Raw genomic sequence first — 16,954 nt, 5'->3', positions numbered from 1 at the left:
AGAAACAGACTACAGTGTAATACATGTGTCACTGGCACAAGTACAGCTAATTGGAACAGGAATGGAGCATAATGTCCAAATATAACTGGGGTCAACATCCAGACCAATCAAGAAAAAGCAAAATATAAGAGATAGTGGAAATCTGAAATACAAATGCAAAATGATGGAGAAATGCAACAGATGACGCAGGATCTGGGCAGAGATACAGAGTTAACGTATCAAGTCTTGATGAACCTTTTCTGAACAACTTATGTTGGACTCAAAAAGAGTTAATGTCATTTTTCTCTGCTCCGATACTGCCTGAACTGCTGGGTGTCTCTCCAGCACTTTCAATTGTTGCAAAGGCGGGAGATAGAGAGTAATGGTGGGCAGTTGCTTTTTGGACTGGATGCTTGTGCCCAGCAGTGTTTCATAGAGGTTGGTTATGGGTTTTCATTGTTTGTCACTTATGTAAATGACTTGCGTGAAACTATCAAAGGCAGGGATTGTAAGTTTGTGGAGACACCAAAACTGGTGGCATAGTGGACAGTGAAGAAGGGCTTCTATGAATACAAAAGGATCTTAATGAAATGGGTCAGTAGACTAACAAAAATCAGAGAGAGTTCAGTGTGAGGTGCAGGCAATAGTGTGTGTTTACTGCTGTCTGATGCACCAGGAATGGGATGATTTTAATACCCATCTCCTGGTATCAAAACATTGATATCCTTCATGGTCTTTGAGAGGCCTTACTCTCTTGCTGTTAATGTAGTTTCACAATGTCTTTGGATTATCCTTAACCTTATCTGCCCATGCTCTGTCATATCTCCTTCTTGCTTTCCTGATTTCTCTCGAAATAATGCCCCACACTCTTTATATTGACTAAGAGATTAATTGAATAAAGTTGACCAGATCTAAAGTAAGCTTTTCTTTGATTCTTGAATAAAAGCTCAATAACTGTACTTGACCATTGCTCCTTAATCTTACCAGCATTACCCTTCACTCCAACAGGAACTTAATGCCTCTCAACTCCCGTCGTCACACTGTTGAACGCCTCCCACTTGTCAGACATCGTTTTACCTGCTAACAGTCTACTCCAACCAAACTTGATAAGTCCTTGTCCCATGCCATTAACATTCATGGTACTCCAATTAAAAAAAAAGCCTTATTCTTTTCCATAACCATTATGAAACTAAGAGTTATGATTTCAGTACCCAAAATATTCCCTCGTTTACCTCAGTCGCTTGCTCTGCCTCTTCCACAAAAGAAGGCATGGTTTTTTAGATTTTAGATTAGATTAGATTAGAGTAGATTACAGTGTGGAAACAGGCCCTTCGGCCCAACAAGTCCACACCGACCCGCCGAAGCGAAACCCACCCATACCCCTACATTTACCCCTTACCTAACACTATGGGCAATTTAGTATGGCCAATTCACCTGACCTGCACATCTTTGGACTGTGGGAGGAAACTGGAGCACCCGGAGGAAACCCACGCAGACACGGGGAGAACGTGCAAACTCCATACAGTCAGTCGCCTGAGGCGGGAATTGAACCCGGGTCTCTGGCGCTGTGAGGCAGCAGTGCTAACCACTGTGCCACCGTGCCACCCACAACTGTGCCACCGTGCCGCCCACGGTGACTGACTGTGTGGAGTTTGCACATTCTCCCCGTGTCTGTGTGGGTTTCCTCCAGGTGCTCCGGTTTCCTCCCACAGTCCAAAGATGTGCAGGTCAGGTGAATTGGCCATGCTAAATTGCCCGTAGTGTTAGGTAAGGGGTAAGTGTAGGGGTATGGGTGGGTTGCGCTTCGGCGTGGCGGTGTGGACTTGTTGGGCCGAAGGACCTGTTTCCTCACCGTAAGTAATCTAATCTAATATCATCCTTCTCTGGCCTTATGTCTAAAGTTCTCAATAATATTTTTGTGAAATTATAAGCAGGACAATAAAACTACAAACTGTTGTTGATTTGGACATTATCTTCAGATCTTTACTGTTGCTGTAATGAATACTCTGTAATGTCTCTTACCCAACCACATTGTGGGAGCACCTTCACCACACAAACTGCAGCTGTACAAGAAAGTCAAACATCACCCTCTCCACAGGCAACAGGGCTTTGGCATTAATCACTGGTATCTGTGGAAGGAGAAACACAGTTGATGTTTCAGGGAGTGCAAAACGGATTAGAGGGAATGAAAATGGTGTAGAATTTGATAGTTACAAATGGAAGGAAAATACACTTGCTTATTGGAAAAAAGAATTCTTGACTGTCAAAGATTTTTCAAAAAAAAAGTTAATAAGCAGCACATGGTCAGGGGCTGGGCGGCAGTGAAAAATTAACTTACAAAAATGTCTGTAAAAGTAATAGTAAAATACTATACAGACCAAAATTACACCCATTGTTCTAGATTGAGGAAGCTAGATATCGACAAAGGGGTCATGAGGGAGCCCAGAGATGAAGCAGAACAGTGTCAGCTGTTATGATCCCACAGACATACAGATGTATAGCACCGACACAGACCCTTCGGTCTAACTCATCCATGCCAACCAGGTATCCAAACCTGAACTATTCCCATTTGCCAGGACTTGGCCCATATCCCTGTAAACGCTTCCTAGTCATATCATGTGTCTATTTAGATGCCGTTAACATGTTTTAATTGTACTAGCCTCCACCACTTCCTCTGGCAGCTCATTCCACTCACTGCATGAAAGAGTTGTCTTTTAGGCCCCTTTGAAATTTTATCCATTCACCCTAAAGCAATGCCCTCTACATCTGGACACCACCACTCCAGGGAAAACACCTTGTTCATTTACTCTATTCATGCCCCTCATGATTGTATAAATCTCCATAACATCACCACTCAGCCTATGGCACTCCAGGGAAAACAGCCCCAGCCTTTTATGCCTTACCCTACAGCTCAAATCCTCCAACCCTAACAACATCCTTGTAAGTCTTTTTGAAACCTTTCAAGTTTCACAGCACCCTTCTGATAGGAGGCAGGCCAGAATTGCAAACACTATTCCAAAAGTGGCCTTACAAATGTCCTGTACAGTAACATGACCTCCCACATCCTATACTCAATGCTCGAACCAATAAAGGAAAATATACTGAACACCTTCTTCATCATCCTATTTGCCTGCAACTTGACTTGCAAGGACTATGAACCTGCAGTCCAAGGTCTCTTTGTTCCGCAAACGTCTCCAGGGCCTTGCCATTCAGTGTACAAGTCCTGCCCTGATTTCCTTTTCCAAAATGCAGCACTTCACATTTATCTAAATTAAACCCCATCTGATCAATATCTTATTGTAATCGGAGGTAACCTTCTTCATTATCCACAATACCTCCAATTTTGTATGACCTGCAAACTCATTTACGATACCAAATCATTTAAATGAATGACGAAACAAATCCAGAAATAAACATCCATTTCTCTGAGTTTGAATGTGCTCTGTGTAAATCCTGCCCAATGACTCTGTACCAGAGAAAGGCTGCACATGCACCTGGCTGCACCTTGCTCCCTACAAAGCTGGCGGCTCCGCACGTGTCCAGTGAATTCTTGCCCCGAATAAAGATGGCGGCGCGCACTCCTGCCTGCAGCCACACTGACGCAATTCCCCGTTTACTGAAAACACGAGACTGGGACGTTCAAATTTGTATTTCCGATGTGCACATTTTGTTTGTAAAACCTCTCCGCTCATACAGAATCGCTCTCACCTCCTGCAGTTCCACAGACAGCCTTGATGATTTTTGCGGGTACCGATTCTCTGCCTGGTTACTCGTTTGTCCTTAGTGTATTTGTACAATCACTTTGGATTCTCCTTAACCCTATTTCCTAAAGCTATCTCATGTCCCCTTTTCGCCCTCCTGGTTTACCTCGAATATACTCCTACTGCCCCTATACTCCTCTAGGGATTCACACAAACACAGCTCTCTGTACCTGCCATTTGCCTCCTTCATTTTCTTGACCAGGCCCACAATTTCTTTCATCAGGCAGCATTCTTTACACCTACCAGCCTTGGCCTTAACAGGAACATACTGCCTATATACTCTCATTGTCGCAGGCCTATGGAGGCAATGGCAGATGAGGATACAGAAGCAATCATTCTCAGTAAAGAGGTAGTGTTGGGAAAGATAACAGCCTAAAGGTAGATGGGTCTCCTGGCCCTGATGGAATGCAGCCCAGGGACTAAAGGGGATGGTGGTGGGGGGGTGGGGAGGGAGAAGAGAGTGGAGGGGGGGGGGGTGGGGGCGGGAAATAACAAATAGACCTCGTGATAATCCACTAAAATTTGTTGGATTCTGGGATGGTTTTGACAGACTGGAAGCTGCAAATGTGGTGCCACTATTTTTCAAAAAGGACCCGTTAGCTTAACTTCTGTAGTGGAGAAAATGCTTGAACCTCTCAAGGAAGTAGTGGTGAGATATCTGGGTAGAAATTGTCTCATTGAGCAGACAAAGCATGGATTCATGAAAGGCAGGTCACATTTAACGCATTTACTGGAATTATTTGAGGATACAACGAGTGCGTTGGACAAGGCGGACTCGGTGGATGTGGTGTACCTGGATTTCCAGAAGGCATTCGATAAGTTGCCACATAAAAGGCTGCTGAATAAGGTAAAGATGCATGGCATTATGGCTAATTATCATTGATACAGGATCGGTTAGCCAACAAAAAATAAAGAATGGGGATAAATGGGTGTTTGGATTAGTGTTGGCACTACAACTGTTTGCAATTTACACAAATGTTTTGGAGTTGAGGACCAAGTGTACGGTGTCAGAATTCACATTTGATACAAAGATGAGGTAGAGCAATGTGTGCAGAGGCCACTGTAAGTCTGCACAGGGATACAGATCAGTTACGTGAGTGGGTAAGGATCTGGCAGATGGAGTTCAATGTTGGGATATGTGAGGTCATCCATTTTGGTTGGACTAACAGCAAACAGGATGATGAAATGGTGAAAACATGCAGCATGCTGCTGTACAGAGGGAGCTGGGTGTCCTTGTGCATGAATCACAGGAAGTTGGTTTGCAGGTGCAGCAGGTAATTAAGGCAGTAAAGGGAATATTGTCCTTCATTGCTAGAGGGATGGTTATGCTGCAGCAGTACAGGGTGCTGGTGAGGCCACACCTGGAGTACTGTGTACAGGTTTGGTCTCCTTACTTCAGGAAGGATGTACTGGCACTGGAGGGAGTACAGAGGAAGGTACTAGTTTGAGTCAGGAGTTGAGGGTTGGTGTATGTGGAGAGATTGAGAAAACTGGTTCTATAGTCATTGTAATTTAGAAGAATGGGAGGTTGGATAGGAAACAATAAAATTATGAAGGGAGTAGATAAGACAGAAGCAGAGAGGTTATTTCCACTGGGGGCGGGTCAAACTACAGAGCATTACCTCAAAATAAGGGGGAGCAGATTTAGGACTGAGTTCAGGAGGAGGTTCTTCAGCTAAAGGGTTGAGAGTCTGTGGAATTCCCTGCCGAGTGCAGCATTTGACATTATCAACTTGAATGCCTTTAAGGCAAAAGGTAGATTTGTGAACAGGAAAAGAATTAAGGGTTATGGTGAGAGATCAAGAAAGTGGAGCAGAGGCCATGAGAAGATCAGCCCTGATCTTATTGAATGGTAGAGCAGGCTTGAGGGGCCAGATGAAAGTTCTTGCCTTGTGCCATCAAAATTGGCCTTTGTCCAATTCAGAACCTTAACGTTTAGATCTGGTATATTATTTTCTGTAACTATTTTAAAACTAGTAGAATTATCAGAGACTCCCAACAGTGTGGAAGCAGGTCATTCAGCCCATCACACTGATACTGACCTGGAGAGCCTCCTAAACTCCCCCTGTAACATTGCATTTCCCAGGGCTAGCCAACCTGCACATCCCTGAACACTGTGGGCAATTCAACCTGGACAATCCACCCAACCTGCACATCTTTGGACTGTGGGAGAAAACCAGAGCACCCGGACGAAATCCATGCAGAAAACCCCAATAAGGTGATCATCCCTTTCTTATTTCCCAGTTCCACCTATATAACTTTACTGGGCATACTCCCAGGAATATCTTCCCTAAGCAAAAACATAATGCTATCCCGAATCAAAAATGCCACACCCCCTCCTCTCTTGACCCCCTTTCAATTCTTCCTATAGCATCTATACCCTGGAACATTAAGCTGCCAGTCCTATCCATCCCTGAGTGATGCCTCTGTAATTGCTATAATATCCCAGTGCCATGTTCAAGACCATACCCTGAGCTCATCTGCCTTCCCTGTCAGGCCTCTTCTATTGAAGTAAATGCAGTGCAACTGCTCAGTCTGACTTCATTCTGTGCCTTGCCCTTGCCTGCCTTGACTTTTTGACTTCTGAACTGTACCAGCCTCAGACATATCTCTTTCCTCACTATCTTCTTGGGTTTACACCCACTCCCTCACTGGTTTAATGCCTCCTGAGTATCACCAGCAAGTCTCCCTGCCTAGATATTAGACACCTTCCAATTCAGGCACAATCCATCCTTCTTATGCAGGTCAACTCTACTCCAGAGGAGAACACAACGATCCAAAAAACGTGAATCCTTTTCCCCTGCACCAGCTCCTTAGCCACTCATTGAGCACCTCCTCCTCCTCTGTAATATGGACATTTTTCAAGATGTCACCATTTATTTCCCCACATTCTATATCTCCCATGTACTTCTTCACAGTAAACACTAATACAAAATACTTGTTTCCTATCTCGCCCATCACCTGCAGCTCCACAGCTGCCTTGCTGATCTTTGAGGGTCTCTATTTTCTCCCTAGTTAGCCTTTTGTTCTTCATGTATTTACAAAAGCCCTTTGGATTATCCTTAACCCTATTCGCCAAAGCTATCTCACATCCCTTTTTTGCCTCCTGATTTCCCTCTTAATTATACTCCTACTGCCTTTATACTCAAAAATGTTTTGGATTGGAATAAATGCAAAATATAACATCCTAACAAAACAAGCGAGGGTAGGACTTACACTCAATAAAAGTAGGGCGTTGAGTAGTGATATGGGAACAAAGAAACCGAGGGGTTCACGTCTTTGAAGTTTGTGTCACATGTAGACAGGGTGGTTAAAAAGGTGCTTAGCACACTTACCTTCATTGTTCAGACCTTTGAGTACAGGAGTTGGGACGTTATGTTGAGGATGTACAGGACGTTGGAAAGGCCTCTTCTGGAATACTCTGTCCAGTTCTGGTTGTGCTGTTATAGGAAGGATATTATTAAATTGGAGCAGGTTCAGAAGAGATTTACCAGCATGTTGCCATGAATGGAGGGATTGTGTTCTAAGGAGAGGCTGGATAGGCTGGGAATTTTTTTCACTGGCGTGCACAAGGTTGAGGGTGACCTTATTGGAGGTTTACAAAATCAGAAAGAGTGTAGATAAGGTGAATAGCCGGGGGAGAGGGGGATTCAAAACTTGGGTGCATTCATTTTGAGAAGAAATTAGAAAGATTTAAGAAAAGACATGAGGGCTTTAAAAAAAAATTTATACGTGTGAAATGAACTTCCAGAGGAAGTGGTAGCTGTGAATACAATTACAATATTTAACAGACATTCAGATAAGTACATAAATAGGAAATATTTGGATAGATGTGGACCAAGTGGAGGCAGGTACAATTAGTTCAGTTTGGAATTATGGTTGGCATGGACTGGTTGGACCACAGGGCCTGTTTCCTTGCTGTATAACATTATGACTCTAATCCTCACTAACTCTAAATTCCTCCATCCTCAACTCTTCCGATCACTGTCGCCTCATCCAGCCTCACAACTCTTCCTTATTTATATAATTCCTCACTAGCCACAGAACACTCCCTATCTCATGTCCTCCAGTTTCTCAAATCTTTGCGATATGTGCCTTTCTTTAGTTCCAGCCTTGAGGATGCCCTCATTCACTCTGATTGGTTGGAGGACAAACTGGTACGACCTGGTCCTCCAGTACTGCCCTCTGCCCCCTATTGGCCTGCGCTGACATCAATCATCGGGGCCCATTGTGAGGTGAGTGGTGGGATCCTCCCTCTCTCTGCCCTGGGATGAGCTACAACATTCACAGTCAACGGGGCAGTATCACAGAGCACAGGGGCTGGGGCTATTCAGCCCATTTGGGATGTACCCTCTCCCTGTGGAGATGCTGCAAATCTGTCCCAATTCCCTTCCCATTTGCCCATAGCCCCCCCAAATCTTCCCTTAAAAAGTAAAATTCCAAATCTGTTTATGAATAACTGCTGAGTCTGTGTCCAGCTGCCTTTCAGACTGTTCCAGATACTCAGAACTTACTGAATACAATAATGTTCACATATTCACATTATTTGCCAATTACCTGAAAATAGTTACTAAAATTGTGACATTGTTAACATTTCCACTCTCTCTGCAGATTAGATATCCTAGAAACAAATTTGCACCTGGTTAAAATCACTGCTTAACCTTCTCAGCTCCAAGGACAATTATCTGTGCTTCTGCTAGCTCTCCACAAAAGAGGAACACATCTTATTTTCATTTATTAGTGTCATAGAGATGTACAGCACAGAAACAGACCTTTGGTCCAATTTGTCCATGCCAACTAGGAATCCTCAACAAATGGAGCCCCATTTGCCAGCTATTGGTCTGTATCATTGGAAACCCTTCCTATTCATGTACCCAATCGGATGCCTTTCAAATGTTGTAATTGTATCAGCCTCCACTACTTCACCTGGCAGCTCATTCCACACATACACCACACACAGCTTGAAAACTTTGCCCCTTAGATCTGTTTTTAATCTTTGCCCTCTCAACTTAAGCCCATGTGATCTTATTTTGAATCCACCTAACTGGGGGGAAAAGACCCTGGCTGCTCACCTTATTCATGCCCTTCATCATTTTATAAATCTCCATGAAGTCACCTCTCAGTCTTTGACTCTCCAGGGAAATTAACCCTGGCCTATTCAGCCTCTCCCTGTAGCCCAAATCCTCCAACCCTAGCAAAGTCTTTGTAAATCTTGTCTGAACTCTTTCAAGATTCACAACATCCTTTCCAGAACAGGGAATTTCGAACTTAAAACATAATTCCTGAAATGGCTTAATCAATATCCTGTCCAACCACAATTTGACGTCCCAGCTTCTGTACTCAATACTTTGACCAATAAATATAAGCATACCAAACACCACCTTCACTAGTCTGCCTACCTGTGACTCTACTTTCAAGGAACAATGAACCTGCACTCCATGGTCTCTATGTTCAGCAACATTCCCAAGGACTTTACCATTAAGTGTACAAGTCCTGCCCTGAGTTGCCTTTCCAAAATACAACAGCTCGCATTTATCTAAATTGAACCCAGTCTGCCATTCCTCGCTCCAATGGCCCATCTGATCAAGATCCTGTTGCATTCTGAACTAAACTTCTTCATTGTCCACTACACCTCCAATTTTGGTGTCTTCTGTAAACCCACTGACCATATCTCATATATTCACATCCAAGTCATTTATTTAAGGACCCAATATCCATTCCTGCAGGACAATGCTGCTCACAGGCCTCCAGTCCGCAAAGCAACCCTCCATCACCACCCTCTGCCTCCTACCTTCAAGCCAGTTTTGTATCCAAATGGCTGGTTCTCCCAACATTTCATGTTATCTAACCTTGCTAACCAGTCTGCTTTGTGGAACATCATTCAGTGTCCATATAGACAACGTCCACAGTCTACCTTCATCAGTCATCTTTGTCACATCTTCAAAAAAACTCAATCAAGTTAGAGAGAGAGAATTTCCCACACACAAAGCCATGTTAACTATCCCTAATGAATCCTCGTCTTTCCAAATACATGTAAATCCTGTCCCTCAGAATCCCTTCCAACAACTTACCTACCACTGACGTTAGGCTGACTGTTCTCTTGTTTCCTGGCCTTTCCTTACCACCTTTTTTAAATAATGGCCACCCATCTTCCAGCACCTCACCTGTCACAAACAATGATATAAATACTTCAGGGAGGGGCACTGCCATCACCTTCTTAGCTTTCCACAAATTTCTGGGATACACCTGATCAGGTTCCAGGGATTTATCCACCTTGCTACTGTTTAAGACATCCTCTGTAATATACACACAAGTTATCACTATTTATTTCTCCAAACTCTCTAGAATACAATAGCACAGTATTTCTCCCACCTCCTGTTGTTCCATAGATGGCCTTGTTGATCTTTAAGAGGTACTATTCTCTGTCTGGTTATTATTTTATCCTTAAGGTATGTGTAGAACCTCATTGGATTCTCCTTAAACTATTTCCTAGAGATAGTTCAAGTCCCCTTTTTGCTCTCCTGATTACCCTCGAGTATATTCCTGTAAAAACGTGATCCTGTACTCCCAATTCCTCCGCCTCTGCCATATCTGTTCCCAGGAGAAGCAATTCCACTCCAGGACATCCCAGAAAGGTTTCCTCTTTCAAGGACCGCATTTCCCTCCCACTTGATCAACAATGCACTCCAACGCATATCCTCCACTTCCTGTACCTCCGCCTTCCCCCCACCCCTCCAACCACAAAAAGAATATAAGCCCCCGGTCCTCACCTGCCACCTACTAATCTCCATTAACCTCTGCTATGTCCGCTACCTACAGTCAGACCCCACCACCAGGGATATATCTCCCTCCCCAGCCCTTTCTATCTTCCGCAGAGACCATGGGATCTTTGGTACTAATGTGCTGCCCCACGGATACCTCAGTCACTCACCCTGCCAAATGGCCTAGTGAGATTATCACTAGATGGATAATCCAGACACCCAGATAACGTTCTGGGGCCCAGGGTCTGGATCCCGTCACGGCAGACAGTGGAATGTGAATTCAATAAAAATTTGGAATTAAGAATCTATTAAAGACCATGAATCATTGTTGATTATTGCGGAAAAAAAACCTCATCAGGTTCGCTAATATCCTTCAGGGAAGGAATCTGCCATCCTTACCTGGTCTGGCCTACATGTGACTCCAGACCCACAGCAATGTGGTTGACTCTTTACTGCCCTTTGGGCCCAGCCAGTGACACCCTCGTCCTGTGAATGAATAACAAAGAAGGTCAAGTCTTGTACACAACCATACTATTCTTACAGAGAAGTCATCTCTTAGTAAATTTGCTTCTCAACTCCCTGCTGACTATTGGGGAAGGGGGGTCAATAGTACCATCCCAATAAGGAGATCATCCCTTTCTTATTTCTCAGTTCCACCTGTATAACCTGCCTGGATGTACTCCCAGGAATACCCTCTTGAAGCCCAGCTGTAATGTTATCCCTAATCAAAAATACCTCTCCCCCTGCTCTGTTGCCCCCTTTCTATCTTTGCTACAGCATCTATACACTGGAACATTAAGCTGCTGGTCCTATCCATCATTAAGTCATGCCTCTGTAATTGCTATAATATCCCAGTGTGATGTTCAAAACCATACCCTGAGCTCCTCTGCCCGACCTATCGGGCCTCCTGCATTGAAATAAATGCAGTGTAACTGCTCATTCTGTGCCTTGCCCTTGCCTGCCTTGACTGTTTGATGTCTGAACTGTACCAGCGTCAGACTTAGCTCTTCCCTCACACTCTCTCCAGTACCAGTACAATCCATCCTTCTGATGGAGGTCAATTCTACCCCACAAGAGACTCCAATGATCCAACAATGTGAACTCTTCTATTCCTATGTCATTGATACCAATAAACAACAGCCTCCCCTCAAAATGGTTATTCTCCCCTTTAAGAATATTCTGCTCCCTCTCTGAGACATCCTTATACAAAAATTACACATTCGAATAATAAACCTTACACTCAGCACATCATCATAAAAGGATTACATGACACATTGAAGGTTTGGGGAGACCTTTTGAGAGAATGCGATGATTCAAAGGAGAATTGTTAAGCAGCAAATGGGATTGATCTGGAACACAATACTCTCACACACAATGTGAATATCCACATCCTGATATACTGAGTAATTCAATCAGAGTTTAGCAGAATATTTACTGAGATTACCATCTGAATGTCCACCTGTAATATCCTGTAATACAAGTTTATAAAATCCGTCACTATCAGTTCAAGTTAGAAGCTCACACCATCCCCTCCTCGTGGCCCAGGATGACTGTACATATTACCCTCGAGGACATCAGCAGTCAACTCAGGGGGAAATCTGTGGGTTGCTAGGAGATTCCACCTTGAGATCCCATGTGACTGAACACAGCAGTTCTTTGACACATTGGAGAAAATGATCCAAGTGTCAGTGAGATATGGGGAACAAGAATTACTTTCTTTTCTTTCATTCCGTGCTGCCGCTCTGCCTCATCAATAAGACATGGGTGTGAAAGGCTAATGCCTAACGATGGGCAAGTTGTCTCCATCCTGACCAATGGGTAGGAAGATCCTCTCAATCACTCCAAAGCGTATCCCTAAAAAGATAGCAACTCTGCCTGCTTCCCACTGCCCAGTGCTCCCAGTAAATATTTGGAAGAATGGGAAGGGGGGATATCTCCTAGAAAAGGCATAACTGTAAAGGTCTAAGAGGATTATGAAAAGAGAGAGATGCACAGGAGAAGGGGGCAACAAGTTGCCAGATGGGGCGTAACTTGGAAAAGTGGGAAGTTGCTCAGTTTGGAGGAGATAATAAAAGAACAAAGTGCTATTTAAATGGTGGACACTGTAGAAAGCTGCACCACAAAGGGACCAAGGGTAATTGTTCAGGAAACACAGAAAGCTACCACACAGTTACAACAGGGAATCAGGAAGAGGAATTGAATGTTTTGTTTCAAAAGTTTTCAGTACTAGAGTTTGGAGTATATACCTGAGAGTAACGTGTGGAAGTGCTGGTGAGACCACCATATCTGCAGTAATGAGAGCAGTTTTGGTCCCTTTAGATAAGGAAATGTGTCACTTTATTGGAGGCATTTCAGGGAAGATTCAATAAGATGATCCCTGGTTTGGAGGGATTATCTTTTAAATGAAGGCTGAAAAGGTTGGGACTCTACTCACTGGATTTTGGAGAAAGAGAGGTGATCTCATTGAGACAGATGGGATTCTTAAGGGGTTTGACAGGATAAATACTGAGAGGATGTGTCTGAGGGTAAATACTGAGAGGGGAGTCTGAAACCAGATTCTGAGTCACGGAATCAAGGGTTCTGTTTTGGATTCAAGTTTAAGGTGACACAGACGCAGGTAAGGGGTTTCAGTAGCAATGGAGCTGGGGTGAGGTGGAGAAAAGCAACTTTTAAGAGATTGGAATTCCTGGTGTTCTGATTGTGTGGATGTCTGATAAGAAGGTCACCTTGGGGTCAGATATAACAGCAATATTGTGAAGAGTGTTGTTCTGCCTCAGAGAGTTCCCAGTGGGAGGGAGGGGCTCAGCAGAAAGGTAAAGGTAAGGCAATGGGTTTAACCGTGACAATGTTTCATTGGAGGAAATTGCAGCTAATCGAGTAGTGGGAATGTGATAAGCAGTTTGATAACTGAGTAACAGTGGAGTAATGGAGAGGGATGATGGGGAGGGAGAGCTGGGCATCGTCAGTGTACATGTCAAACCTAACAGTGTTTTTGGATGATATCACCTCCTGGCACTATGTACGTGAGATAGAGGAGAGACCAAGGATAGGTCGTTGAGGGACTTCAAATGCAAGGAATTCAGAAAGGAAAGGGAGAGTGGAGATGGAGCAGGATTTTCCAACAACGGTGAGGTCAAATATTAGTTTTTCACAGAATGGGAGAGAAGGACATAACCAAAAAAGACCAACAGACAAAACAAGGAACAATATCTATAAATTGGCGAGGGGGGGGGGGGGGGAGAATGAGGCGGCAGCGGTGGAAAGAGAGTTGGAAAGTGAGTTTAGCGAGATTAGGGTAAAGGGTCAAGGTGAGCTCTGATAAGGCTTGACAAGAGACTGGAGAAAGATGTAAGTTTAGGACAAAAACCAGGAACACCATGTGAGGCAGTTTGGCTCAGTGGGCTAGTGGGAGGGAGAGAAGCAGCAGAGGCAGCTGATTGGATTATCTCAGTCTTAGTGACAGAGAAACTCCATTGCTCCTCACTCGTTGTTGGAGGGGAGGATGGAGGAGACAGGATGATGGACAGTGTTTTACAAAGAAACAAAACCAGGGTTAGTGATATTTAAAATCAGTGAACAAACCTGATGTATTTAGCTTTTATCCAGAATATTAAAACAAATGACTGAAGTCCTTGTTCGAATTCCATTTTGGCAGATGGTGGAATCTGAATTCAAGAAAAAAATAACGTATTAGGAATCTTCTGATCTCCATGGAACCATTGTCAATGGTGAAAAAAATCCTGCCAACTTGACAGCGGCCCAGCCAGCTACTCACTGTACTAATCACTGCAAAGTCTCAACACAGGAATGAAACTGGATGGACCAGTTGGCAACTAACAAGGCACCAGAAATTACAACCACAGAATCAGCCCTCTCGATGGTGCAACGTCCTCCTCACTAACATATGGCTTTTGGTGCCAAAATGTGGAGAGCTGTCTCACAGACTAGTCAAGGAACAGCCTGACAGTCATACTCACAGAATCATCCCTTACAAACAATGACCAGACACCACCATCACCATCCCTAGATATCGAGAGTGTGGTGCTGGAAAAGCATAAAATCAGGCAGTATCCGAGGAGCAGGTAAATCGGCGTTTCGAGCCTAAGCCCTTCATCAGCCTGACCTGCTGTGCTTTTCCAGCACCAGACTCTTGACTCTGATCTCCAGCATCTGCAGTCTTCACTTTCTCCTGAAATCTCTGGATATGTCCTGTCCCACCGGCAGGACAGACCAGGCAGAGGTGGTGGCACAGTGGTGTACAGACAGGGAGGATTTGCCCTGGGAGTACACAGCATTGGCTCCGGAGACCAGGAAGTCTCATGGCTCCTGCTGATTACCATGTACTGTACTGGCTGATGAATCACTTCTCCTTCACGTTCAACAACATTTGGAGGAAGCACTGAGGCAATAAAATGGTGTCAAACGTACTCTGGGTACAGGATTTCAATGTCCACAATTGAGACTAACTCTGCAACAGAATTACTGACTGAGCTGGCCAGGTCCTAAAGGATATAGCTGCTCAACTGAGACTGCAGCGGGAATGAGGGAACCAACAAGAGTGTAAAACATACTTGATCTCATTGTTATGAATTGACCAGCTGCAGATACATCTGGCCATGACAGTATCAGTATGAGCGACCATCAAACATTCCTTTTGGAGACAAAGTTGAGAAAAGTTAAAGTTGAGAAAAACCTCCATTATCACCGTTCTAAATGGGACAGACTTCGAAGAGATGTAGGATCTCAAACTGGGTATCTCTGAGGCACTGTGGGACATCAACAGCAACAGAACTGTACTCCAGCACAATCTGTAATCTCATGGGTTTGTACATCCCGCACTCACCCATCACAATGGACAGTAAAGGAGGGCATGCCATGAGCAGCACCAGGCAGACTTAAAAATGAAGTGCCAACCTGGTGAAGCTATCAAACAGAACTACCAGCATATCAAACAGCAGCAGCAGCAAGCAACAGAGCCAAGTGATCCTACATCCAATGGAACAGATCGGAGCTCTGCTGTTCTGCCACACCCAGTTGTGAACGGTGATGGACAATTAAACAACTCACTGCAGGAAGCATCACAGATATCCCCACCTTTACTGATGGAGGAGCCTCACACACCCATGCACCAGATAAGATGACAGCATTTGCAGCAATCTTCAGCCAGAAGTGCAAAGTGGGATGATCCATCTCAGCCTTCTCCAGTGGTCTCTAACATCACAGAAGCGAGTTTTAAGCCAGTTCAGTTGAGTTTGAATAACATCAAGAAATGGTTAAGTAGTGCAAAGGCTACGGGCCCTGCCAATATTCTGGCAATAATACTGATGGCTTGTGCTCCAGAACTTGCCACCCAACAAGCCACATACTGCTCCAGCACTGGCATCTACCGACAATGTGGAACATTGCCCGGGGATGTTCAACACAAAAACACAGGGCAATCCAACCCAGGCAATTTCCATCTATCAGTCCACACTCGATCAGCAGTAAAGTGATGAAAGATGTCATCAACAGGGCTACCAAGCAGCAGCTGCTCAGCAACAGTCAGCTGAGTGACACTCATTTTAGGCACCACCAGGGCAACTCAGTTCCCGATTGTGTTACCGCCCTGATTCACAATCTGGCAACCAGCTGAATCCCAGAGGTGAGGTGAGTGTGATAACTCAGTCCCACTCCAAGACCACTATTTCTAGCTGATTCCACCCTTGTCTCAGCTCATATACTTTCATTCACCTTGTGTTATCTCCAGACTTCATTTTCCAAACACACTCAGGGCTAGCTTCGCACATTCAACCTCCCTGTAATCTCAAGAAAGTCTGAATCTCTGCTTGTTGATTCATCAAAAGGCTCCTAATTATAATCAACAGCATACAGCCAGAGGGATGTCAGCAAGGAAAGAAACCCTCGGTCCAACCCGTCCATGCCGACCAGATACCCCAACCCAATCTAGTCTCACCTGCCAGCACCTGGCCAATATCCCTCAATTTAAAATTCTCACACTTGATTTAATTCCTGGTTGTGATAATCCCTAGCTCCCTGCACCACACACACTTTGAGACCTCGACAATCCATTTTTTTCGAGACTCCCAACCATTTGTTAATTCATTACTTCACCTGTGTGGCTGTTTCTACAGTTGCTGAAGCAGCATGGTCTGAAATTCGCAGCCAAAACCTCTCAGGTCTGCTTTCCACCTTTAAGACATCCCTCAAAACCTGCTTTTTGGCAATGCTTTTGGTCACCTGACCTAATATCTCCATCTCTGGCCTTATGTCTAAAGTTCTCAATAGTATTTTTGTGAAATTATAAGCAGGACAATAAAACTACAAACTGTTGTTGATTTGGACATTATCTTCAGATCTTTACTGTTGCTGTAATGAATACTCTGTAATGTCTCTTACCCAACCACATTGTGGGAGCACCTTCACCACACAAACTGCAGCTGTACAAGAAAGTCA

At 44.2% G+C, this 16,954-nt stretch overlaps 1 long non-coding RNA gene across 1 annotated transcript in view; it reads right to left on the bottom strand.

Moving 5' to 3' along the window:
* Positions 1-1,948: 1,948 nt before the first annotated feature.
* The window catches only part of LOC148139811 (uncharacterized), a 28,204-nt gene continuing 13,198 nt past the window's right edge, over positions 1,949-16,954 (bottom strand). The window contains exons 3-6 of the long non-coding RNA XR_015753371.1: positions 14,084-14,166; positions 10,901-10,987; positions 7,076-7,180; positions 1,949-2,108 (exon numbers count right to left, since the gene is read on the bottom strand). This is a non-coding gene — a long non-coding RNA (uncharacterized LOC148139811). The remainder of the gene's footprint in view (positions 2,109-7,075; positions 7,181-10,900; positions 10,988-14,083; positions 14,167-16,954) is intronic.

Source organism: Chiloscyllium plagiosum, unplaced genomic scaffold (assembly GCF_037043375.1).
Source record: "Chiloscyllium plagiosum isolate Xiang-an unplaced genomic scaffold, Cpla_swu_hap1 HiC_scaffold_37, whole genome shotgun sequence".
NCBI classification, from domain to species: domain Eukaryota; kingdom Metazoa; phylum Chordata; class Chondrichthyes; order Orectolobiformes; family Hemiscylliidae; genus Chiloscyllium; species Chiloscyllium plagiosum.
The sequence above is the reverse complement of the archived record's forward strand: the minus strand, read 5'-3'. Positions and strand labels throughout refer to the sequence as shown.